The sequence below is a fragment of the Zingiber officinale genome, chromosome 2A (assembly GCF_018446385.1).
Source record: "Zingiber officinale cultivar Zhangliang chromosome 2A, Zo_v1.1, whole genome shotgun sequence".
Lineage (NCBI taxonomy): Eukaryota > Viridiplantae > Streptophyta > Magnoliopsida > Zingiberales > Zingiberaceae > Zingiber > Zingiber officinale.
In genome coordinates this window covers 20,796,924-20,822,757 of record NC_055988.1, presented here as the reverse complement: position 1 = coordinate 20,822,757, position 25,834 = coordinate 20,796,924, and positions in this window count along the sequence as shown.

The following is a 25,834-nucleotide window of genomic DNA, read 5'->3' as shown; positions in this document are numbered from 1 at the left end:
TAGATATAACACATCTTTTGTTAGTAGCACGTGTAGATTGAAGCGCCAGCCCTCTAGTTGCATTGACACCTCCATAAAAGTGGGGTTTGAGCGATAGTCTCTGAGATAAGGTGCCGAAGGAAGGGATGATCATTGCTCGGTAAGCCACTCCACGGTGGAGGGAAAACGAAGGAAAAAATACTTCTCTTTCCACTCCGGCTCTAAAGAGGGTAGGGGAGAAAAAAGGGTAGTCCGGGTATGAGCTTGGAAGCGAAAAAGACCTCACTATGGCATTGACGGGTAAAGAGGCAATGAAACAGGCGAGGGGTCTAGCGGATGTCACACAAATCGCAAAGGAGAATGAACCTGCACAGAATCTATTGGCGCAGGAAGCACCAAACGATCGAACATGAGTTTTAATTATGTCAAAAGGTCCAAAGTTAAGTTATCTTGTGATCTAACAAGGTTGATTGAGCTTGCAGGAAAATCCTAATTTATCTTAGGTAAAAGTCATAGTGGATTCTAGGCAGATGGAAAACCCTAAGGGGTGGTAACCCTAGGTTCTAGGGGGTGGTAACCCTAGGTGATGGAAAGTCCTAGCAGTAGTTAGGCAGGTGGAAAACCCTGTTGGAGGATCGGTGGCCGGCTTGAAGGGGGGTTGGATAGACGGCACCCCCAAATCGTTAGCTTCCTACACTATTGTTAGCTTGCGCAGCGGAAATACAAATACTAAAGCAATGAATACGAAAGCTAAAGAAAGAAAAAAACTAGCAAACCAATACACGTTCGTTTAACGTGGTTCAGAGATGATGCTCCTACTCCACAGCTGTCCGTAAGGTGGACGATCCCGATCCTTCGGTGGATTAGCCCCCGGAAACTCCGGCTATCTCAAGTCGCTCCTTGTGGGTGGAGAAACCTCACCACAACACACCAAGACCTCTTGGATTCCACAAACACTTGAGCACTTGTAGACTACTAATTAGACCTTAACCAAGTTTAATTTCGTCGCCTTGGCCGGCCATACCAAGCTCCTTCTTATAGAGCTTGGGGAAATCAGCCTTGCTGATTTGCCCGTTACCAGTCGACTGGTCCATGCACCAGTCGACTGGTGCCAGCCCAACGACACTCCAACGGCTATCTATCAGTCGACTGGTCCCATGACCAGTCGACTGATCCCAGCCATTTCGGGCACAGAATGCTTCTGTGCTCACCACCAGTCGACTGGTCCCAGTACCAGTCGACTGGTACAACCCTAAACTTAGGGTTTCCCATCCCGAGTACATTTCACTCGCACTCGGACCCTCACGACTCACTTGACTCTTCTTTGCAGCCTTGACCTCTTGCCTTCAAGCCTACTTCCTTTGGCTCTCGTCCCTCGGATGCATCCAAGCCCGCGGCTTGTCTCCAATGCCATCCTTCGCGTATGCCTCGAAGTCGCTTCCCTCGGCCCTTGTCCTTGCTGCCTTGTCCACGATCCCTCAGATGCATTCAAGCCCGCGGCTTGTCCTCAATGCCATCCTTCATCGGACCCGAAGCCGTCAACCTGAGTCACATGTGTCACCTGCAGTCCTGCACAACTCAAGTACACATATCAAATAACGAGGGTAAACCTAACTTAAACCCTTTGCCAAAACACCAAAACATATGGTCCCGCGGACCATTGGGATTGCTCCAACAAACCCTAGGGGGTGGTAACCCTAGATCCTTGGGGGTGGTAACCCTAGGTGGAAAGTCTTGGTGGGTCGAGTGCTTTGGGAAAAATCCTAGAGTCGGGGACTCCAGGTGAAAACCCTAGTGGTCGCAAACCAGGTGGAAGTTGGATGGGTCGTGGAGTAGACGTCCAATAGAAAGTCCTGAAGTCTCGAGCACTGAGCAAAAGTTCAGTCAGTCTGGAGGATCGGTCTGGCAACAAGTAACTTCTCCTAAGAGGAGTAGGCGAGGATGCGTTCCCCTCTGAGGGAACAGTAGGCGTCGGTTCGACCTGGGGTTTTCGAAGGAAATCCAAAGTCAGAATCGGATAGTCCGAAGGTTGTCAAGTTATTTATTTACATATTAATTTCTATTTGTCTAACTCTGTTTTGCAGGAAACTAACAAATTTTGCAAGATAAGACTTAGCCTTGATCGTTCGACCGAACAATCAGATCGGTTGACCAAATCATAGTACAACATGATCAGATTTCCAAAGATCAGACCGAGTTAGATCGAGGGATTGGTCGATCGAACCTCGGTATTGTCAATCGAATCAAGGATAAGCTGTGACCGGATCAAGTCAAGTTGATCAGATCAGATAAGGCAGAGACCATCAGCTGATCGGTCAACCGAACGGAGGGATTGATTAACCGAACGAAGGCTCATCTAGAGAGACTGCATTTGGATGGAAGGTCGTGTGGATTCAGCAGGTTCAGTCGACCGAACTTGGGGATCGGTCGACCGATCCTGATCAAGTCAAAACTTGATCCCGAGACCAAAGGATCTGGATTAGGTTTGAAGAGGCTATAAAAAGGGGGTCTCGGCCAGCACTTCAGGGACACTGAAAATCAGACTACTTGTGCTCCTATGTGCTGTTCCGAAACGCTTCAACAACGCTCAACTGCTGCTCTGACAATTGACAACTCTTTTACTCATCCTTATATTGTCGGTATACTTTGTTTAGTTTTATACTTGTAATTGCTTACTTGTAAAGTGATCCTGTTCGAACCAGAAATCAACAGACGCTGGGCACGTGGCGCTCCCTGGCTCGCTGATGTAGATCTCCGACTGATGGCGCGATGCTCCGGCTAACCTGCACAGAAGTCGGGCCGGGAAGGGGGTTCCCGGCGACGACCCTCCGACGCTCAAGTCAGGTAAATTACGATGAACAAGGTGGCTCCCAAAGTCTCAGAGTACGTACCCAGAATCCTTTGTCGATGAAACCTGAGGTTCTTTATATAGAGCTGTGAAAGGTTTGGACACGCGTACCAAGGTGCATAAGTGTCCTCTGTCTTATCCTAGGTATGCGGCTGTCAGAAAGCTTACCTGTCCTTTCCTAGGTACGCGGCTGTCAGAAAGTTTACCTGACCCATATCGCTACAGTCAAAGCATGCCCTCGATGGGACAGCAGAATCCCCTGTCACAAGTTTGGAGCATGGCACACACGTGAAACCTACAGGTTGTCAAAGAAAGGAATCCTTTGGCCTTTTCCTTTGCTCCAAACTTGTAATCCGAGCGGACAGATACCTAAACATCCGACCGGACATCCGCAGTGGTTTACTTGTGCTTTGTGGAGACTAACAAACAGGGGTGCTTTATGACTGCGGTCGGTCAAAAGATCAGCTCGGTCCATGACCTTTTTAACTGAGCGTCGGAACCCCGATTTGACAGGGTGCCTCCCAACTATAAGTGCGAGCCGGCCGGACCCCTCCGGGTACTCGATTCCATCGGTTGGCCGGCAGTCCAATCGGACCGGCCGTCTACGGCCGTCCGTCCGGTCGGACCACACTCTCCTCTGGGTGGGCGGCTGTTCCGGTGACTTCCCCTTGGCGTTGACTTTGCAAGAAAAGGGGGGGGGCCCACTCTTATCACTTGCCTTCCCTTCAAGTCTAGTCGAAGGAGGCGAATAGTCCGACTGACTGGACTGTGAGTCTAGCCGAACGACTCCTCCATGCTAATACTCTCCGCCCGGTCAGCCGTAGAGATATCCTTGAATGAATCAATGATGGCCTTCACCGGATTTCCTCGTGTTCTGCGCCAATCTTCGACATCAAGGTCGATCATACCTTCATTAAATGCTCCGAATGATTAACTGCCACGTGGAGCAATGCCATCAGAGTACGGAGGCGGTTGCATGATATTTTGATGTGATCGAAGCAATTCGAAATAAACGGCTAGATGTATGCATTGATTCCCGTGACCTGGATCCGACGGTGGAGGCCGACCGGCCCTCACCCTATAAATTCTTCGTTTCCTTCTCGCCTTCACACGCCTCCGTTACCTCTACTGTTGCTCTCTGCGCTGTGGAGCTCCGGCGATCTTGTTGCTGCCTTCTGACGCTCTCCGGCGCCTTTCCTCGATTCATCTCCCCTCAGTAAGGTTTTAGATCTCTCCTCCTTCCTTTCCGGTATCTAATCCGTATTTCTTCCCCTAGCTCGAGTCTTTGAAATTCCATTCCTTCGTCTTTGGAACTTCCTTTTTTGATTTATCCTGTCCGGATCATGGCCAGTTCCTCTCCTCTCGAAGAACAATCTCTAGGCCCATGGTATACTACCATGCGATCCCGTTTCGAAACAATTTCGAAATTCCAGAGGATATCGAAGTTCGCCTGGCTGGTCCTGCCGCTCGGCCACACAGACCGCCGCGCGGTGGTTTCTGTGTCTTTCGCGACCAATTTACCGCCGGTCTGCGGTTCCCCGTACATCCTTTTATAGCAGACGTCTGCAATTATTTTGGCGTGCCGCTCGGAAGTTTAGTACCAAACACCTTCCGTCTCCTCTGCGGCGTTGTCGTTTTGTTTAAGATTCACAACATTCCCCTCCGACCGGAGGTCTTCTTTTATTTTTATTATCCTAAGCAAGCCGAGCCGGGCACCTTTGTGTTCCAAGCTCGGCCCGGTTTGGTCTTCTTCAATAAACTACCCACTTCCAATAAACATTGGAAGGACTATTATTTCTATATCCGCATGCCCAGTCAGCCCAACTTTCCGACCCAGTGGCAAGTCAGTCTACCTCCTACTCCTGAGTTGAAGAAATTCAAGACCCGACCGGATTATCTTCACGCCGCAAATGTACTAGCCGGTCTGCGGCTCGACATCAACAAACTTCTTCACGAGGGAGTGATGTACATTTTGGATGAGTCCTATACGGACCCCACTTCGGACCGGCTTCGGTAAGAATTTTGCTTGGGCACTTGCTTTAATTGCTAACCGATTTCTTCTTCTCTTCATGCAGCTGACATCGTCATGGACTCGGTGAGGCGCTGGAGGCCGCGGCGGCCAAGGAAATGAAGGCGCTGGGTATTCAGCCGGTCGGTTCTCACGAAGGAGAGAGCGGCACTCAGGCTGAATCGGCCGCTCAGGCCTCTCAACAACAGGCGGCCAGCGGAGCTACCCCCTCCAGGGAACCAACGGCCCCCGAGGAAGGGTCCGTTCGGGAGGAGGAACAACCACTGCAAAAGAGGCGCCGGGTGGAGACTCCGCTGCGCTCGGCTACCTCCGCGGTCCAACCATCCGATCGGGCCGCCGTGGCTACTAAAGGAAAGGAGCCTGTGCCCGAGACCATTTCGTCCGACCGGACGCCTTCTGACTGGGACGAGCTGCCTGCTCCGGTTGAAGCCACTCCGGTCGACACTCTCCCCCCCGCTCGCCGTTCAGTCCAACGTTCGACCATCCATTCGCGGTCTTCTGCGCCAGCTTCTGATCCCGGTCGGGCGATCCCTGGTCACGGCCGCACAATACGGGTTACTCTTCATCTTCCGACTGAAGAGTTGCTACCAGAAGCCGACCGGCCCACCGTGCCCGAGCACACCATTACTTTGAAAGGGCCCCTCGCCGAGATGTGGGCCGACGCTCGGGCGCGCGTGGCAGTGATCCCCCTCCGGAACTTAGCCAACAGCCACATGCAAGCGGCTACGGGGGTAAGTTTGTTGTTTTTTCAAGTTTTGCCTAAATATTTCAGCTCGGCTTTTAACAACCGGGCCTTCTTGCTTCAGAGATGGGTGGAAGAGATAGCAGTTTCCAGCCGCCTGACTATGGTGGACGAGGAGATAAGACAACTGCGGGCAGCAAGCGGTCCGAGCGGCTCCCAAGGCCCTTCCTACTCCGAGCTGCAAAAAGAGCTGAAGAAAACTCAAACTCTGCTGGCTGCTGAGCAGAAGAAAACAGCTGACCAGGCCCACGCCCTAGCCGAGTCCGAGCGACAGGTCAAGTCGCTTGACACAAAGATAACTCGCCACCACTGAAGAACACACCATCTCCGATCCGAGAAGAAACGTGGAGGCCCGGGCCCGAGTTGAAGATAAAGGAGCCGACGGCTCAATCGAGAAGGCAGCCGCCTACCGATGCGAGAAGATTGAACGTCTGAATGAGGCCCTCACAAGCTCCTAGGCCTTCAAAGAATACCGGGATGCCGAGCCGAGCCGAGTCGCCGCCTCCGACAAAGCCACATCCGATCGCCCGAGTTCTCGGAGAAAATTTGTGAGCGGATGTACTTTCGACTTGGCCATTACGGCCACTATGACCTATCTGAAGTCGAAGGGCCTTCTTCCGGAGTCCACCAATATTCCGGCGATCGGGTGGAGCTCTGAGCAACATTCCGAGGGACCTCTACGACTACATCGAGTAATTCTTGTAATCTCGCCGCTTGCTGAACATGAACCTTTTGTACTTAGGTCACTCGGCCTAAGGTTTTAATTTTAATGAAATGCTTTCCTTTCGTGTACTCTATCTTTTCGCACTGTTCCCTTGCTAACACTTGTCTTGCCCGCTCGTCTTCTATCACACCTTGGGCATTCGAGGTGCATTCTTGCAAGTGTTTTCCCCAGCTCTTCCGTTCTACCGAATATCATTCTGTGTTGCTAGCCAGAATCGCTTGTTATAAGCCGATCCGAACCTTTTATACCTCGAGTCCAAGCGGAAATTAGCGTCGGTCTGACTCGGCGGAGAATACGGATAATTGCAGTGTCGACGATATACCACTCGGATTATTTATAGACGCCGCCGGCTCTCTATTTTTAACGACGGAGCTCGTCGGTTCGTCCGCTCGGATTATTTATGCCGGCCCGTCTCTCGATTTTAACGACGGAGCTCGTCGGTTCGTCCGCCCGGATTTTAATGACGGCTCGCCTCTCGATTTTTAACGACGGAGCTCGTCCGGATATTTATAGCCGGACGGCGCGACTCGATCTTTAACGACGGAGCTCGTCGGTTCGTCCGCTCGGATTATTTATAGACGCCGGCTCGTCTCGGGGCTCGTCGGTTCGTCCGCTCGGATTATTTATAGACGCCGGCTCGTCTCTCGATTTTTAACGACGGAGCTCGTCGGCGCGGATATTTATAGCCGGACGGCGCGGCTCTCGATCTTTAACGACGGAGCTCGTCGGCGCGGATATTTATAGCCGGACGGCGCGACTCTCGATCTTTAACGACGGAGCTCGTCGGTTCGTCCGCTCGGATTATTTATAGACGCCGGCTCGTCTCTCGATTTTTAACGACGGAGCTCGTCGGCGCGGATATTTATAGCCGGACGGCGCGGCTCTCGATCTTTAACGACGGAGCTCGTCGGCGCGGATATTTATAGCCGGACGGCGCGGCTCTCGATCTTTAACGACGGAGCTCGTCGGTTCGTCCGCTCGGATTATTTATAGACGCCGGCTCGTCTCTCGATTTTTAACGACGGAGCTCGTCGGCGCGGATATTTATAGCCGGACGGCGCGGCTCTCGATCTTTAACGACGGAGCTCGTCGGCGCGGATATTTATAGCCGGACGGCGCGGCTCTCGATCTTTAACGACGGAGCTCGTCGGCGCGGATATTTATAGCCGGACGGCGCGGCTCTCGATTTTTAACGACGGAGCTCGTCGGCGCGGATATTTATAGCCGGACGGCGCGGCTCTACGGTTTAACGTCTGGGCTAGACGACCCTCAAGGCTAACTCCTTACCAGGTCGAGCGACCTTGGCCTTCCTTTCAGCAGAGGATACCCTGTGCTTTCATCTTTCTACTTCCTGCATCGCAAGTACATAGGCGACCCAAAAGTATATAAGTTTATATTTAGCGCACCTTTCACCCAACTTGGAGAACGTATTCATGGCCGAACGGCTCAGGGTCTACTTCGTCGGGCATTTTGGCTCGAATAAGTTGCCTCCGTCCGAACAGCACGGGGCCTTCGTTCCTCGAGCGCTTGGCTCAACCCATTTACCTCCGGCCGAGCGCCGCGGGGCCTTCGTTCTTCGATGATAATGCCTTGTATTCGCTCTTTTGACTTTTCATTTCTGCATTTCCAGTAATCAATCGAAAAATGTACACAGGATGATTTACATAGGCACACCTTTCACCCCGCCCGGTAAGGCTGGAGGTGGTTCGCGCTCCACGGCCTATCTAGCTCCCTACCGTCCTCATCCTCCAAATAATACGCGCCCGAGCGAAGCTTTTCGATGATTTTGAAGGGACCTGCCCACGGAGCTTCAAGCTTGCCGACGTCGCCGACCGGCTTGACTTTCTTCCAGACCAGGTCGCCTACCTGGAATGATCTGGGAATGACGCGTCGGTTGTAGTTTTGCTTTATTCGTTGACGATAGGCCATCAGCCGAACGGATGCCTTGGCACGCTCTTCGTCGACCAAATCCAGCTCCATGTTTCTCCGCTCGGCGTTGCCTTCATCATAACACTGGATCCGCGCGGAGTCGACGCCGACTTCGACCGGAATGACGGCCTCACCGCCGTATACCAAATGGAACGGCGTGACTCCTGTCCCTTCTTTTGGCGTCGTTCGGATGGCCCATAAAACGCCCGGCACTTCATCCGGCCAACTTCCTCCCATGTGGTCGAGCCGAGCGCGCAGAATACGGAGAATTTCCCGGTTGGCTACTTTGGCTTGACCGTTGCTTTGGGGGTAAGCCACAGACGTGAAGTGTTGCTCGATGCCGTAGCTTTTGCACCAATCTTCCAGCACCTTCCCTGTGAATTACCGCCCGTTGTCGGAAACCAATCGGCGAGGGATACCGAACCTACAGATGATATGTTGCCAGATGAATTTCTTGACCATCTGCTCGGTGATCCTGGCTAGTGGCTCGGCCTCCACCCACTTGGAGAAATAATCGACCGCCACTAGCAAAAATTTCCTCTGCCCGGTCGCCATAGGAAATGGACCCACAATATCCATTCCCCATTGATCGAACGGACATGAGACGGTTGATGCCTTCATCTCCTCTGCCGGTCGGTGGGAGACGTTGTGATACTTCTGGCATGAAAGGCAAGTAGATACTGTCCGGGCGGCGTCTATTTGTAAGGTCGGCCAAAAGTATCCAGCTAGCAAAATCTTCTTGGCTAGTGATCTTCCGCCCGGATGTCCTCCGCACGATCCTTGATGTACCTCTTGGAGGATGTAAGCCGAGTCTTCCGAGCTCACACACTTCAACAGCGGGCGAGAGAAAGCCTTCTTGTAGAGCTGATCGCCGATGAGTGTGAACCGACCGGCCCTCCTCTTGAGCAGCTGGGCTTCATCCCGACCGGCCGGTGTGGCTCCCGAGCGGAGGAACTCTATGATGGGTGTCCTCCAGTCGCTTGGAAATGTGAGGCCTTCCATCCGGTCGACGTGCGCCACCAGCAGTACTTTTTCAATTGGTTGCTGAATGGCGATCGACGTTATAGAACTTGCTAGTTTGGCTAACTCATCGGCTGCCTGGTTCTCCGTTCGGGGAATCTTTTGAATAAGGACCTCTCGGAAAGTAGCTTTGAGTTTTTCAAAGGCTTCAGCGTAGAGCTTAAGCCGAACACTGTTGATTTCAAAGGTACCAAAAAGTTGCTGAGCGGCCAACTGTGAATCCGAATAGAGTGTCACCCGACCGGCTCCCACATGCCGTGCTGCCTGTAATCCGGCTATGAGGGCCTCATACTCTGCTTCATTGTTGGTGGCTTTGTAGTCCAGCCGGAAGGATAGGTGCATCTTTTCTTCTTGAGGTGAGATCAGCAATATTCCAATCCCACTTCCGAGTCGAGTGGAAGACCCATCCACATATATCCTCCACAGAGCTTCCGGCTCTGGCCTCTGCACTTCGGTCACAAAATCAGCCAAGGATTGCGCTTTGATTGCCGAGCGGGGCTGGTATTGGATGTCAAATTCACTTAGTTCTGTCGTCCACTTGATGAGCCGTCCGGACGCTTCTGGATTTAACAGCACTCTTCCTAGTGGACTGTTTGTCTGGACGATGATGGTGTGAGCCAAGAAATATGGTCGAAGGCGCCGAGCGGCTAGAATCAAAGCAAAAGCCAACTTCTCGAGCCCGGTGTAACGAGATTCAGTATCTTTTAAAATGTGGCTTAGAAAATACACCGGCTGCTCTTCGCCGCTCGCCCTCACAAGTGCCGAGCCTACAGCATGCTCAGTTGACGACAGATACAGATAAAGTGACTCACCCCCGATCGGCTTGGCAAGTATAGGCAGAGAATTCAGATATGTTTTCAATTCTCCGAACGCTCGGTCACATTCCTCATCCCACTGGAACCTGGTAGCCTTGCGCAGGATCTTGAAGAATGGTAGGCTCCGGTCGGCGGTTTTGGAGATGAATCTGGACAAAGCAGTTATCCGACCGGTTAACCGTTGCACTTCCCTTGTATTTCTGGGAGGCGGCATGTCTTGCAGAGCTTTCACCTTGCTAGGATTGGCTTCAATTCCCCGTTCGGTCACTATATATCCCAAGAAACGCCCTCCTTTTGCTCCGAACAAGCATTTCTGGGGATTAAGCTTGACTCCATATCTGCGTAGCGTTTGAAAGGTTTCTTCCATGTCCTTGAAGAGATCGGCCGCTCGGAAGGATTTGATAAGAATGTCGTCCACATAAACTTCCAGATTCCGCCCGATCTGCTCCCTGAACACTTTGTTCATCAAGCGTTGATAGGTGGCCCCGGCATTCTTCAATCCGAACGGCATCACATTGTAGCAATATGTGCCGTCGGCAGTCACGAAGCTAACCTTTTCCTGATCTTCACGGGCGAGCGGTACTTGGTGATAGCCCTGGTAGGCGTCGAGCATGCAAATTAATTCACAGCCGGCCGTAGAGTCCACCAGCTGATCTATCCGGGGCAGAGGATAAAAATCTTTGGGGCATGCTTTGTTTAAGTCCCGAAAGTCGATGCAAACTCTCCACTTGCCGCCCGGCTTGGAGACCAATACCACGTTGGCCAGCCAGCTCGGGAACTGCACCGCCCGGATGATGGCATTCTGCTCGGCACTGAAATCTCTTTTCCTCTGCTTCACTGGCCGAGCGTCTGGTCGGACATGCAACTCATGCTGCGTTAGGCTCGGCGAAATTCCGGGCAACTCATGTGTCGTCCAGACGAAGACATCATGATTTCGTTGGAGGCATTGGATCAGCTTCTCCTTCTGTTCTTCCTCCAGATCAGAGGCGATAAAAGTCGTGGCCTCCGATCGGGTCGGATGGATCTGAACTTCCTCCTTTTCATCATAAATTAAAGCAGGAGGTTTCTCGGTTATGGCGTGTACCTCGATTCAGGGCGCCTTCCGAGCGGAACAAGCTTCTGCTTGGATCATCTCTATATAGCACCGTCGAGCTGCTAGCTGATCTCCACGTACTTCTCCTACTTTATCCTCCACGGGGAATTTTATCTTCTGGTGGAAGGTTGAGACAACCGCTCGGAATTCGCCGAGCGCCGGTCGTCCCAAAATGACGTTGTAGGACGAGGGAGAGTCGACCACCACGAAGTTTATTGTCCTGGTCCTCCTGAGCGGCTCCTCTCCCAGCGAGGTAGCCAGCCGGATCTGTCCGACCGGCTGAACTTCGTTGCCCGTAAACCCGTAGAGCGGGGTCGTCATGGGCAGCAGCTCGGCTCGATCAATTTGCAGCTGATCAAACGCCTTCTTGAATATGATGTTGACCGAGCTCCCTGTGTCAACAAATATGCGGTGAATGGTGTAATTTGCTATTACCGCTTTAATGAGCAGCGCGTCGTCGTGGGGCACTTCTACTCCCTCTAAGTCCCCGGGTCCGAAAGTGATTTCCGGTCCACTTGCCCGCTCTTGGCTACAGCCGACCGCGTGGATCTGCAGCTGCCGGACGCCCGCCTTTCTGGCTCGGTTGGAATCTCCTCCGGTCGGCCCACCAGCAATAACGTTGATCTCGCCGCGGGAAGTATTGCTCCTATTTTCCTCCTCCCGAGCGGACGGTCTTGACCGTTCTCTGGACGCCCGGTGATTCTCCTGCCTCGGAGATCGGTGCCGATCGGGTGTCTGCTGATGTCGCCCCTCGGTGCGGGTCCGGTCAGCTTCATGAGTCCTACGTCTCCTGTCGATGGGAGGCGACCGTCGTTCGGCTTTCCTGGGAACAGGATTGGACACAAAGGGAAGACTTCGGCAATCCCTCGTGTTGTGCGTATCCGTCTGGTGGAAGGTGCAGAACATAGGGGTCCACCTCTTCTTTGGCTTTGGCCGAGCGGCAGCCACTTCTTGTACGTGCGATCTGGCGTGCGGGGATCGAATTGCTTCGGCCCTCGGTCCTCTGGGTGGCTGCTGAGCGGCGTGCTGTTTCCGCTCGGCATGAACAGGTGCGCGCTCGGCTGGGGTTTCCTTTTTCCGAGCGGCTTGCGCTTCTTCCACGTTTATATATTCGTTGGCTCGATGTAGCATGTGATCATAATCTCGGGGCGGCTTTCGGATGAGCGACCGGAAGAAGTCCCCATCCACAAGGCCTTGCGTGAAGGCATTCATCATCGTCTCCGATGTGGCCGTGGGGATATCCATCGCCACTTGGTTGAATCGCTGAATATAACCTCGAAGCGATTCTCTCGGCTCTTGCTTGATGGCGAATAAGCTGACACTTGTCTTTTGATAACGCCGACTACTGGCGAAGTGGTGGAGAAAGGCCGTTCGGAATTCCTTGAAGCTAGTGATGGATCCGTCCGGCAACCTCCGGAACCACCGTTGAGCAGATCCCGAGAGAGTGGTAAGAAAGACTCGGCACTTCACTCCATCGGTGTATTGATGGAGCGTGGCTGTGTTATCAAACTTACCCAGATGATCATCCGGGTCCGTCGTTCCATTGTACTCGCCGATCGTCGGAGGCACGTAGTGCTTGGGTAGAGGGTCTCGTAGAATAGCCTCCGAGAATTGGCGATTGATCCGCTCGGGAGATGAGTCCGCCCGGGGAGCTTTTCCTTTTCTGTCATCCCGCCTTGGAATTTCGTCTGAAGAAGAGCCTCTATCTCTTCGAGCTGGTGCGGCTTCAGGGGTGCGAAATAAGGCCCGATGGAATGCGACGGTGGCTGGAGGTGCTTCCGCTCGGCCACCAGACGCAGATGTTGCTTGTTGCTCTGGCCGTTCGGCTGATGTTTTTTTGTCTTTGCTCCACTAGTTTGGCAGCCCTCATCTCGACCAGAGCTTCGAGTTCTTCTGTTGAAAGCGCCACCGTGTGTTGTCGTCCAGCCTCGTCCATTGCTCTTGTTCGAATGCAGGTGCGTTCCCACAGACGGCGCCAATTTGATCCTGTTCGAACCAGAAATCAACAGACGCTGGGCACGTGGCGCTCCCTGGCTCGCTGATGTAGATCTCCGACTGATGGCGCGATGCTCCGGCTAACCTGCACAGAAGTCGGGCCGGGAAGGGGGTTCCCGGCGATGACCCTCCGACGCTCAAGTCAGGTAAATTACGATGAACAAGGTGGCTCCCAAAGTCTCAGAGTACGTACCCAGAATCCTTTGTCAATGAAACCTGAGGTTCTTTATATAGAGCTGTGAAAGGTTTGGACACGCGTACCAAGGTGCATAAGTGTCCTCTGTCTTATCCTAGGTATGCGGCTGTCAGAAAGCTTACCTGTCCTTTCCTAGGTACGCGGCTGTCAGAAAGTTTACCTGACCCATATCGCTACAGTCAAAGCATGCCCTCGATGGGACAGCAGAATCCCCTGTCACAAGATTTGGAGCATGACACACACGTGAAACCTACAGGTTGTCAAAGAAAGGAATCCTTTGGCCTTTTCCTTTGCTCCAAACTTGTAGTCCGAGCGGACAGATACCTAAACATCCGACCGGACATCCGCAGTGGTTTACTTGTGCTTTGTGGAGACTAACAAACAGGGGTGCTTTATGACTGCGGTCGGTCAAAAGATCAGCTCGGTCCATGACCTTTTTAACTGAGCGTCGGAACCCCGATTTGATAGGGTGCCTCCCAACTATAAGTGCGAGCCGGCCGGACCCCTCCGGGTATTCGATTCCATCGGCCGGCCGGCAGTCCAATCGGACCGGCCGTCTACGGCCGTCCGTCCGGTCGGACCACACTCTCCTCTGGGTGGGCGGCTGTTCCGGTGACTTCCCCTTGGCGTTGACTTTGCAAGAAAAGGGGGGGGGCCCACTCTTACTACCTGATCATAAAGAATTTCTGAGCTATTAGTGATTTCCCACCGAAAGTAATTAACGATCGCGGGCCTTGGAGTAGGAGTCATCACAGGCTCTGAACTAAGTAAAAGAAATCATGTTAGCGATTGCTTTTGTGTCTTTCTTTATTCCACTGCGTTCATACTTTGTGTTTTCCGATAAACGAACGAATTAGCCATGAGTGCTATTTACCACCCCCCCTCTAACACATTATCAATCCTACAATTGGTATTAGAGCTAAGTCGCTCTGATTTGGTGAAACCACCAATCGAGCAGGGGGGTTCTTCTTTGAAAAACAAAATTATATACCGTTTTTGCTTAAAAAATATTCTTTCACATTTTGTTTTTTCCCTCCAAAATTATCTTTGAAAATTTTATTTTCATCTTTTCACCATTGGTCAATATTAGCAAAATATCACATTACCAAAATTAGTAATAATATTTTTTTATTTTTAATTATTTTTTGAAATTAGTGAAACATTTTATTTTCTCCCGCACTACTAATCCAAGACCAAGTCTTGGAACATTCGTTATTTTTCTTATTGTGTGCGAGATTTCTCCTTTTTAATAGCCCACCAAGAAGGCTACAGCGCAGCTTATCCACCTCTTTTCTCCGATGAAGACTTCGGCTACTGGAAGGGCCAAATGGAGTACTATTTGAAGACAGAGGTAGAGATGTGGATCATCATTCAAACGGGCTTCTCCCTACTAGTCGACAACACCGAAGCACTTGTGTCATGCGAAAACTGGGACACACACTTGATGAAAAAGATAGAGGTTGATGCAAAGGCAACTCAAGCCTTACAATGCAGACTAACCAAAGATGAGCTGAATCGAGTTGGACCATTCAGCAGTGCAAAGAATCTTTGGCAAAAGTCGATCACACTTCATGAAGGAACCTCTGATGCTAAGGTATGTAAGAAAGATTTGTTGTTAAATAAATTACATAACATCAAAATGCAAAATGGAGAATCAGCAAGTCAACTACACGCCCGGATCCAAGATCTGATGAACGACCTCCACGCGATTGGAAAAAAATTGGAGAATCGCGATGTCATCAGGTACGTGCTGAATGCTTTTTCGAGGAATACCTTGTGGGCATCGATGATAGATTCTTACAAAGTATCCAAGGATCTTTCAATTATTAGATTAGATGAATTATTTTCTGATTTTGAGTTACACGAACAGATTAATGCACACTCGGTTGAGAAAAGTATTGCGTTGGTTGCAGGTACAAGCAAGACGAAGGAAACCATGAAGGCGTTGAAGGCAACGTGGTCTGAGTCATCGGAAGAGTCAAACGAAGAAGAACACAAGCAAACAAGCTTTCTCTCTCTACCGGTATAAGCATACGTTGTCGAACCCGAGTCTGAGTCCAAAACCGAGAGCGAATTGAAAACCGAGTACGAGAGAAGCCACGGATCTGTATCTATTTCCGAAGAGCCAAACAACATTATAAGTTCCCTAATTTCTAGTACTCAGATAGATGACTTACAAAATTTAGTTGCATATTTATTAAGAAAGATGGCCAAATCCAATGTCCGGGCCAAGTCACTCCAAAAGGAGGTAACATCCCTTAAGGAAGCGACTAACTTGAGCTCTTTGACTGAGCAAGTTCAGGAAGAGAATTCTAATTTAAAAACTTAGGTCAAAAAACTCAAGGACTCATTGGAACGGTTCACTTTGGGTTCCAAGAACCTTGACCTAATTCTTGGAAAACAAAGGTATGTATACAATCGATCTGAACTTGGATATAAGGCTAAACATAAATTCAAACCTTATTTGTCTCTTGTAAATTGATCAAATAGAAATATAGTCCAAACATGGGTCTCCAAGTCTAACTTAACTAATTAAGCTGGACTTGACCAATATTGGATCACAAGGATCAAATTTATTACCTTGATAGACCTTATCGAGGTTATGATCCAAAGGGGAGCCAATAAAAGGACCATTTTTATCATAAAATAGAATTGTCTGATGTTTGATTTATTGCTTTTTATTATTCATGCTTAGACTAGGGTAGATAAGGACTTAGGCTTGATCTACGCTTAACTAATTAGACCTAGGATTTTTCAGGAAAAAAATTAAATATTTAATTTCTTTAAAAGACTTTGTCTAGAAATGATTGATGATCCAATACCCAAGAAGGCTTAGTGTCTCGCCACAACCTGGAAGTCAATTATTGAAATAAATATTTAATTGACTAATTGTTAAACCGTAGTCTAACTCAAATGTTGATCAATCCTTAGATTGAAATTTAAATTAAAAATTAAATTAATCATCTCACAAAACTATTAAGGTTCCCTCATTGAAAATTTAAAAAAGGGTGAGATGGATCTAGGTTTAAAGTAGTTAACCAAACCTAAATTAATTAAATTAAAACTAACTCAATTAAAATTCATAATTAATTTCAAATTTTTAATTATTTTTAAATGATAATTATTTTCGAATCATAATTAATTTTAAAATCATGATCAATATTTAAAAATATCATTAATTTCAATTAATTAATTAATTAATTTCAAATTCTAAATTTTAAACTTAATTAATTTTCAATATGTTAATGTTAATTAATTTTTGAATTATAATTAATCTTTAAAATTTTAATATTACCAAATGTTTAAATCTAATTAAACTTATATTTTAAAATTTAAAATTTAATATTTTTGAAATCTAAATTTAATTTAAATAATTTTTTAAAAATATTCTTTAATATCATTATAGTTAAAATCAACTTCAAGATTAACTTAACTTCATCTCACACATACTCATAAGCTGGATATGCTTGATAACATAGAATATATGAGATGGAAAATTAGGAAAATAAATAATAACTTTTATATTTTTGATTTACATGCTTGAACTCTAGGACCCTCAAACATTTTTGGCATTAGTTAAGGAGGAGTCAGAGGAAGGTTAAAACATTAATTTTTATTTTGTTAAAGCATTGTTTTTCAAAGTTAAACTTTTCAAAAGTCCAAAATACTTTTGAAAGAGGAAATTCAATTTTTTAAACTATTTTTTAAAAGAAAAATAAATTATTTTTGTAAAAGACAAAACTAAGTATTTGATAAAGTATTTTTAAGTATTTTTTAAAGAAATCATTTATTTAGCTAAGCATTTTTATCAAAATATTTTTAAAGCTAAGTTTTATCAATATTTTTAAATCTAAGTGTTTATCAAAATATTTTTAAAGCTAAAGTTTTTATCAAAATCTTTTTAAAGCTAAGTTTTTATCAAAATATTTTTAAAGTTAAGTGTTTATCAAAATCATTTTAAAAGCTAAGTTTTTATGAAAATCCTTTTTAAGCTAAGTACTTAACTGAATTTTTATCAACTTCTTTTTAAAACAAAGTACTTAACTCTGTTTGTATCAAATTTTTTAAAATAAGTTTTTATCAAAATCTTTTTTAAGCTGAGTACTTTTAACTAAGCTTTTTTCAAAACCTTTATAAAGCTAAGTTTTTTATCAAAGTCTTTTTAAAGCCAAGTTTTTATGAAAATTTTAGAAAGTTAAGTACTTGAATAAGATAGTTTCGAAACTTAAAATTTGATAAAATTTTTTCTAAGTGCTACCCTTCAGGAGGACCTTAACAAAGTAAATTTATTTTGTACTATCTTTACATGTTAAACAACCTTCTCTCTACTTATTTTATTTTTGATTTATGTCAAAGGGGGAGAGAAAAGTCAAAGTTAAGAGTTAAACATAGTTTTTGTGAAAGAGCGAGCATAAGGGAGTTTTTTTTTTCAAATTATTGTATTTATGTTCATGCTAAAAATCTTTTAATTATTGTTATGTTTTACTTAACCTTGAACTAGGTTGCCATAATCAAAAAGGGGGAGATTGTTGGTGTAGGAAACATCAAACGATCGAACCTGGGTTTTGATTATGTCAAAGGATCTAAAGTTAAGTCGTCTTGTAATCTAACAAGGTTGATTGAGCTTACAGGAAAGTCCTAATTTGTCTTAGGTAAAAGCCCTAGTGGATTCTAGGTAGGTGGAAAATCCTAAGGGGCGGTAACCCTAGGGGGTGGTAACCCTAGGTGATGGAAAGTCCTAGCTGCGGTTAGACATGTGGAAAATCCTATGGGGTTGTGGCCCTAGGCGGAAAGTCTTGGTGGGTCAAGCGCTTTGGGCAAAACCCTAGAGTCAGGGACTTTAGGTGAAAATCCTGGTGGTCGCAGACCAGGTGGAAGTCTGGACGGGTCATGGAGTGAACGTAGAAAGTCCTGAAGCCTCGGGAGTTGAGAAAAAGTTCAGTTGGTCTGGAGGATTAGTCTGGCAATAGGTAACTTCTTCTGAGAGGGGTAGGTGAGGACGCGTTCCCCGCTGAGGGAACAGTAGGCTGTTGGTTGCTACTCGGAATACCGTCCTAGTTCACCTATACAAAAATTTGTATAAGCATAGAACTATCCTAGCTACCAATGTGTTCTACTAAAGTTAAATTTGGATTGCAAATGATGCTTAACATTATTAATCCAAATTTCCCTTTAGAAGTTAAACTTGGATTGAGAACGAAACTTAATATTCTTACTCCAAGTTCAACCGATGTGATCTTCCTAAGTTAAATTATATTACAGAAGTTAATTAAATAACTATTTCAAAGATCGGCTTCCAGGTTAAATATGGCGAGGCACTAGGCCTTCTTGGGTATGGGATCATCTACCACTTCCTAGACAAAGTCTTTCAAAGAAATAAAAAATTTAACTTCTTACAGTAAACTCGGTTTAACTATAGAGAGCTCAATAGAAACTCAATAACAAAACATGAAATCGAAAAATAAAATCGATAACAAAACGATAAACTAAAACCGATAACCTCTTGTATTTAGTTTTACAAGATTTATACAAAAGGATGAACTAGTCATGATGCGGAAACTAATAACTAGTTATACCTTTCGTAGCTTATAGGCCTCTTGATCTTCTATTGTATTCCTCTCATTCTCTTGAACGTCGTGTGGGTGACGATCTTCCAAGAGGTAGTCCACCCAAGCTTCTTCCAAAGCTACCAAGATCCAACCACCAACTATCCTCCAAGGGATGCTAAACAAGAGAGCTTCCTTCTCTTCTTCTTCTCCTTCAAGCAACCGGCCACCAAGAGATCACCACCAATTGATGTCGCCAACCTCAAAGAGAGAAAACAAAAGGAGAGAAGAGAAAGAGCAAGGGCCGACCACCAAGGAAGAATAGAGAGGAATAGAAGAAGTGTTATCGGGTGAGGCACCCCCTCCTTCTCTTTTATATTCCTTGGTGATTGCAAAAAAGGAAAGTTTTGTAACAAAAAATAAAACTTCCTTTCTTATCATAGCATGGTCGACCACAAGCTTGTTCTCCAAGCAAGGAAAGATTTTAAACAAAAATTAAAATCTCTCTTTTAAAATCTCTTTTGTGGATAGTTATAAAAGGAATGTTTTATAAATTAAAATATCTCTCTTTTAAATCCTTTTATGGATATCTATAAAAGATAATATTTAAAATAAAACATGATTACAAAAAGGAAAGTTTTATAACAAAAATTAAAATCTTTCTTTTATATTATAGATAATTACAAATAAGGGAAGATTTCAAATATCTCTTTTATTCCTTTGTAGAAAGCTATAAAAGGAAAGATTTTAAAATTTAAAACTCTCTTTTAAAACCAACATAAAATGAAAGTTTTTAATAAAATAAAAACTCCCTTTTATTTCCTTTTATGACCAATCTAAAAAAGGAAAGTTTTATATTAAAATCATCCTTTTAAATCTTTTTTATGGATCTCTATAAAAGGAAAGATTTTACAAAATAAAACTTCATTCTTCTTGTGTGTGGCTGACCCCTTGCTTGGGTACCAAGTAAGGCTTGGCTGGCCCTAGCTTGGGCTCGAAGTTTAGCTTGGTCGACCCCTTACTTGGTCTCCAAGCAAGGCTTGGTCGGCCCTAGGTTGAGCCTTAAGAAGCTAGGCTTTGGGTGGATATAAGGCTTTATATAAGAGGCTACAATAGGGACCTAGAGGAGAAATTAGTTTTGGTCTCCCGATGAGCTTGAGCTTCCCTTGTTTGCCCCGAACACCCAACTCAAGTTCATCAATAATATCGTATTCCACTAAAGATTTATTATTGCACTACCGCACCAATCCCATATTACAATATGAGCCCCTTCTTATTATGAGTGTGTTAGTCTCCCTGTGTTTAAGATATTGAATGTCCACTAATTAAATGAGTTGCTGACAACTCACTTAATTAATATTTAGCTCCAAGAGTAGTACCACTCAACCTTATCATCATGTCAGACTAAGCCCACCTGCAGGGTTTACATGACAATCTTTATGAGCTCTTCAAGGGGACATCATCAACCTAGATTACTAGGACATAGTTTCATTCTATAATCAACAACACACCATATAAATAATATCATTTCCCAACTTATCGGGCCTATTGATTTAACGAGCTAAATCACACCTTTTGATAAATTAAAGAAATAAATATTAAATATACGTGCTTGTTATTATATCATGATTAAGAGTACACACTTCCATAATAACAGAGATTTTGTTCTTTTATATAGTCAGTATAAAAAGAAACTACCTCAAATGGTCCTACTCAATACACTCATAGTGTACTAGTGTAATCTATTAGTCAAGATAAACTAATACCTAATTATACTACAACCACTCCAATGGTTTGTCCCATTCCATCTTGGTTGTGAGCAACTGTTTATAATTTATAAGGAACTGATAACATGAACTTCAGGATCAAACCGAGGATAAACGGTGACCAAATCGAGCCAGGTTGATTGGATCAGATAAGGTGGAGACCATTAGCTGATCGGTCGACCGAATGGAGGAATCGGTCGACTGAACGAAGGCTCATCCAGAGAGACTGCATCTGGATGGAAGGTTGGGTGGATTTAGCAGGTTCGGTCGACTGATCGGGGTCGAGTCAAAACTTGATCCCGTGATCAGAGGATCTGGATTAAGTTTGAAGAGGCTATAAAAAGGGGGTGTCTCAGCCAGCACTTTAGGGACACCAAAAATCAGACTACTTGTGCTCTTGTGTGCTGCTCCAAAATTCTTCAATAACGTTCAACTGTTGCTCCGACAATCGACGACCCTTTTACTCATCCTTTTATTGTTAGTGTATTTTGTTTAGTTTTATACTTATAATTGATTACTTGTAAAGAATTTCTGAGCTATTAGTGATTGCCCACTGAAAGTAATTAATGATTGCGGGCCTTGAAGTAGGAGTCGTCACGGGTAAAAGAAATCATGTTAGCGATTGCTTTTGTGTCTTTCTTTATTCCGCTGCATTCTTACTTTGTGTTTTTCGATAAATAAATGAATTAGCCACGAGTGCTATTCACCCCCCCTCTAGCACGTCATCGATCCTACAGAATCCGCATGGAATTAAGAGTAAACTAAAAAAGGGGAATGTTGAAGTAGCGACTCACGTCGGAGAAGAAGGGGTAGGTAGGAAAACGAAGATCAACTATAATTTGTTCTTTAAAAAAATTCACATAACCCTGAGGAGATCGGAAGAGTCGATGGACCTCGGAGGGTATAATGATGTGCATAGCCGTGGACACTTTGTATGCGTAGTGGAGATCATCCAGATCTACACCGCTGAAGGTCGAGACTCCGGGGGCGTACCTAGGCGCTGAGGGATCCATGAAGAAGTTATAAAAGGAAGACGAGAAAGCGAAAGCACGAAAGATAGGATAGAAAAGAAGATGACTTTGACTATCAGTGAGGAGTCCAAAGGAGAAGTTGAGCAGATTATTTATAGTTGTCAAGGGGGGACACCAGGAAGAATGCCTCGATATCAGCACCAATCATGCGATCCGTAGATGAGGTATGTGTGTCAGCCATAGGCACAGAAGTGATGTTGGCCATTGGATCGTCTTGGAATATCGTTTAGGAGTGGTCTTGTCAGAAAAAGCTAGATCAAAAGACATGTGGTAAAAAAGGAGTGGAAGTCTTTATGACATCGAAAATAGACGATGCTATAGTAATCCTCCCCTAGGCAGGCGGGATGACTCTGGAATCACTGTGACTCACGACTGGCTGGGTAGTTGGTATAGATACGAGGTGACCCGTTCAGGAAAATGAAGTGGCTAGTAAGGACTAGCAATAACACTTGATCGGGGGGAACATACCCTTCTTTCAATGATGCTTGCTCGGGTGATAAGCCGACCAAGCATCCATGAAGGGGTTGGGCACTTAACCTATCACTCAGACGTATAAGGGGAAATGTCAAAGGGTATTAAGTGAACCCTGTTGGTGCAACCTTAGGTCAAGGTTGACCTGGTTGACCCGACTCGAGTTGACCTGACTTGAGTTGTATTTTGATATTTGACAAGAACAGAAGAGTTGTATTTTGATGGGAGATTGTTGGTGCAACCCTTGGTCAAAGTTGACCTGGTTGACCCGAGGTGAGTTGACTTAGCACGGAGAAGTCCAAGTATGGGAACTTGGCATGTGGAAGTCGGAGAGGGCTCGGTAGCTCGTTCTCCAGACTATGGTCAGAGAGGGCTCGGTAGCTCGTTCTCTGGACCGGATGTGGAAGTCGGAGAGGGCTCGGTAGCTCGTTCTTTGGACTAGGTCAGAGAGGGCTTGGTAGCTCGTTCTCTGGACCGGACGAAGTCGGAGAGGGCTCGGTAACTCGTTCTCCGGACTAGGTTAGAGAGGGCTTGGTAGCTCGTTCTCTGGACCGGACGAAGTCGGAGAGGGCTCGGTAGCTCGTTCTCCGGACTAGGTCAGAGAGGGCTCGGTAGCTCGTTCTCTAGACCAGGAAGGCAGATAGAAAGTCCTGGTGAGTGAAGCCAGGCAGACGGAAAAGTCCTGGTGAGTGAAGCCAGGCAGATTGGAAATCCTGGTGAGTGAAGCCAGGTGAAAACCCTAGTGAGTGAAGCTAGGTGAAAGTGAAAGTCTTGGTGAGTGAAGCCAGGCAGTTGGTGAAAGTCCTGGTGAGTGAAGCCAGGCAGTTGGGAAGTCCTGGTGAGTGAAGCCGGGCAAGGAAAAATCCAGATGGATCAAGGCTGATCGGACATCTGGTGTTGAGAAGGTTAAGTAGGTCAAGGGAGTGACCGGATACTTGGCACAAAGAGAAAAGTCCAAGTGGGTCAAAGGGATTGACCGAACACTTGGTGAGCAGTCTTAGCAGGTTAAGGGAGTGACCATATGCTAGGCATGATGTACCAACAGGTCAAGATTGACCGGATGTTGGTTCGAGAGACTTGGGACTTGGTGTTGAGGAAAACCAAGCTCTGGATCGATCCATTGATACCATGGATTCCTGATCGGTCAGCAGACCGATCCAGTGATACGGCTGATCGGTCTACAGACCGATCAGTAACCACACAGTGAGCTTCTGTGTGTTATCTGATCGGACTGAAGACCGATCAGGAGGCCGATCAGAAGAAGGCAACAGAGCTGGGAAAGGATAGCTGATCGGTCTAGGGACCGATCAGCATAGAGCCAGATCGGTCCCCATGACCGATCAGCAGCACCCTGGACCGATCAGGGTGGAGCCTGATCGGTCCAGGCCTAGCCGTTGTGACTCAATGGCTAGGCTATTTCGGGCTTCTGTGTTCTGGCCTTTTTGACTTGCAGGTTCGCAGGTTGACTCAGGATATCAGAGGTTATAAAAGGAGATCGAGGGCGACTCTCTCTAGCTCTTCTGCTTCCTCTCTGTTTCTTCTTGCTGCTGCAAGTTCTTCTGCGAGCTTTGCTGAGCTCTTCGTTCCTGAAGCTTTTTGTGAGCTTCCACTCGGCTGGGACTTCAACTGGACAGTTGGTGCTGTGGTTGGATTCTCGTGAAGTTGCTGCTTCATCCAGTCGACAAGAAGGCAAGCTAGGGTTATTACATTTTTGTATTGTACTTATTCCTGCTGTATTCTTGTACTCCTGTTCATCTTGCTGTTGCAAGACACTGTGGCGAGGTTTCTCCACCCAGAAGGAGTGATTGTTAGCCGGGTTTCCGGGGTCTCATCCACCGACGGATTGATAGGCTTCGTCCACCTTACAGACACGCCGAGGAGTAGGAGTATATCTCCAAACCTCGTTACATCGACGCGTGTTGAGGTTTGATTTCTCCGCTTTTGTTTCTATTATTTTTATTTCCGCTGCGCTAACCTTGATTTGTAGAACGAAACGAAAGAATTTGAGGTCGGCTATTCACACCCCCCTCTCTAGCCGCGACCATCGATCCTAACAAGTGGTATCAGAGCAAGGTCGCTCTTCGTTGGATCAACACCCGGGGGAGCACGAGCTAGAGAATGGAGTTATTTGGAGAAGACGTCACAATTCCACCTTTCTACGATCACGATGACTTCGCATTTTGGAAGGTAAGAATGAAGTACTTTCTTATGACTAACCTTGAAAATTGGAGTTGTGTTCAATTAGGTTTCAAGCCTCCGATGGACAAGAAAGGAGAAACCCTAGAGAAGAAGGAGTGGACCAAGGAACAAGTCCACCATCCCTAGTCAACAATGAGGTATTGAAAATTTTTGAATTTTCTTTACCTAATGATGTTTTGTGTAGGATAGGTGGATATAACGATGCCAAGGAATTGTGGAACAACTTGGCAAAGTTCCATGAGGAGAACTCCACTTCAAGTCATGAAGAGGAGTCAAGTGAGCCAAGTAGCTCACATCATGGAGGAGAGGAATTAGAAGTTGAGGGCTACTCAACATCTAAGGAAGAAGAGGAGGAGAGTTCTTCTTCAAGAATGGAGCAAGAAGAAGAAGCTTCTACCTCCGGAAGGGATGAAGGAGAGAGCGTTCATCCATCCTCAACTCTAGGTAACTCAAGCCATTTAGTTTCTAGCAAATTACACATAATGTGCTTTGAGTGTAGGGAATTTGGACATTACAAGAGTAAGTGTCCAAAGAGGATTAGAAAGTCCCCACCGGCGCCAAAGATCAAGAAAGCCGGAGTCCCGATACGCAAGGGTAAGGAGCACGTGGTGTGCTTCCAATGCAAGCGAAGGGGACACTATAGGAGCCAATGTCCGAGGGAGAGGCAATCTCACAAGGACAAGAGACCGAGCACATCGATAGGGGGAGCTAAGGCAAACCCTAAGGTAACATTTAAGACACATTCTTGTAATTCGAATAAGACACATGTTAATAGTAGTTTTATTGCAATTGTCAATAAAGATAGGCATGATAACAATAGAAATCAATACATGTGCTTAGGTGCCAAACATGTTAGCCTAGGTAAGGACAACACTAGAAATGTCAATCCTAGGATTAACTCATCTAAGGTTAAGGGAAACCTAGATAGGAATCCCAAAACTACTAGACATATGCCTAGGAGTACCTCAAAGAACAATGACAAATTAAAACTTGAGGAATTAGAGAAGGAGAATCAAGTCTTGAGGTCAAGACTTGATACTTTGGAAAAGACTCTTAAGAACTTGGATAAGTCATCTCTAGGGTTTAAAGGTCAAAAACCAAAGTCCAAGGACATGAAAGGTTTGGGTCACAAACCTAAGTCCCAAGTGGTCAAGCCCACTTATCACAATGTTCCATTAGATTATGGAACAAAATCTAGGGCAAGGAAGACCATCACCAAGGTCACAAGGGGAGTCACCCCTAGAGTTGATCTTGATGAGTCCCAAATGACCAAGGCTTCAAAGCCTAGGAGGGTCATTAGAAGGGTTGCTAGGGAAGTCATCCCTAGTGAATACTTAGTGAACCCAATGAGCTCCAATAGGTATTGGGTTCCTAGGAGCGTGATTTCATCACGCTAGATTAGTTAGGGTGTGCCAACCTTACTTGAATAGGTAGTTAACCTAATCATGGCA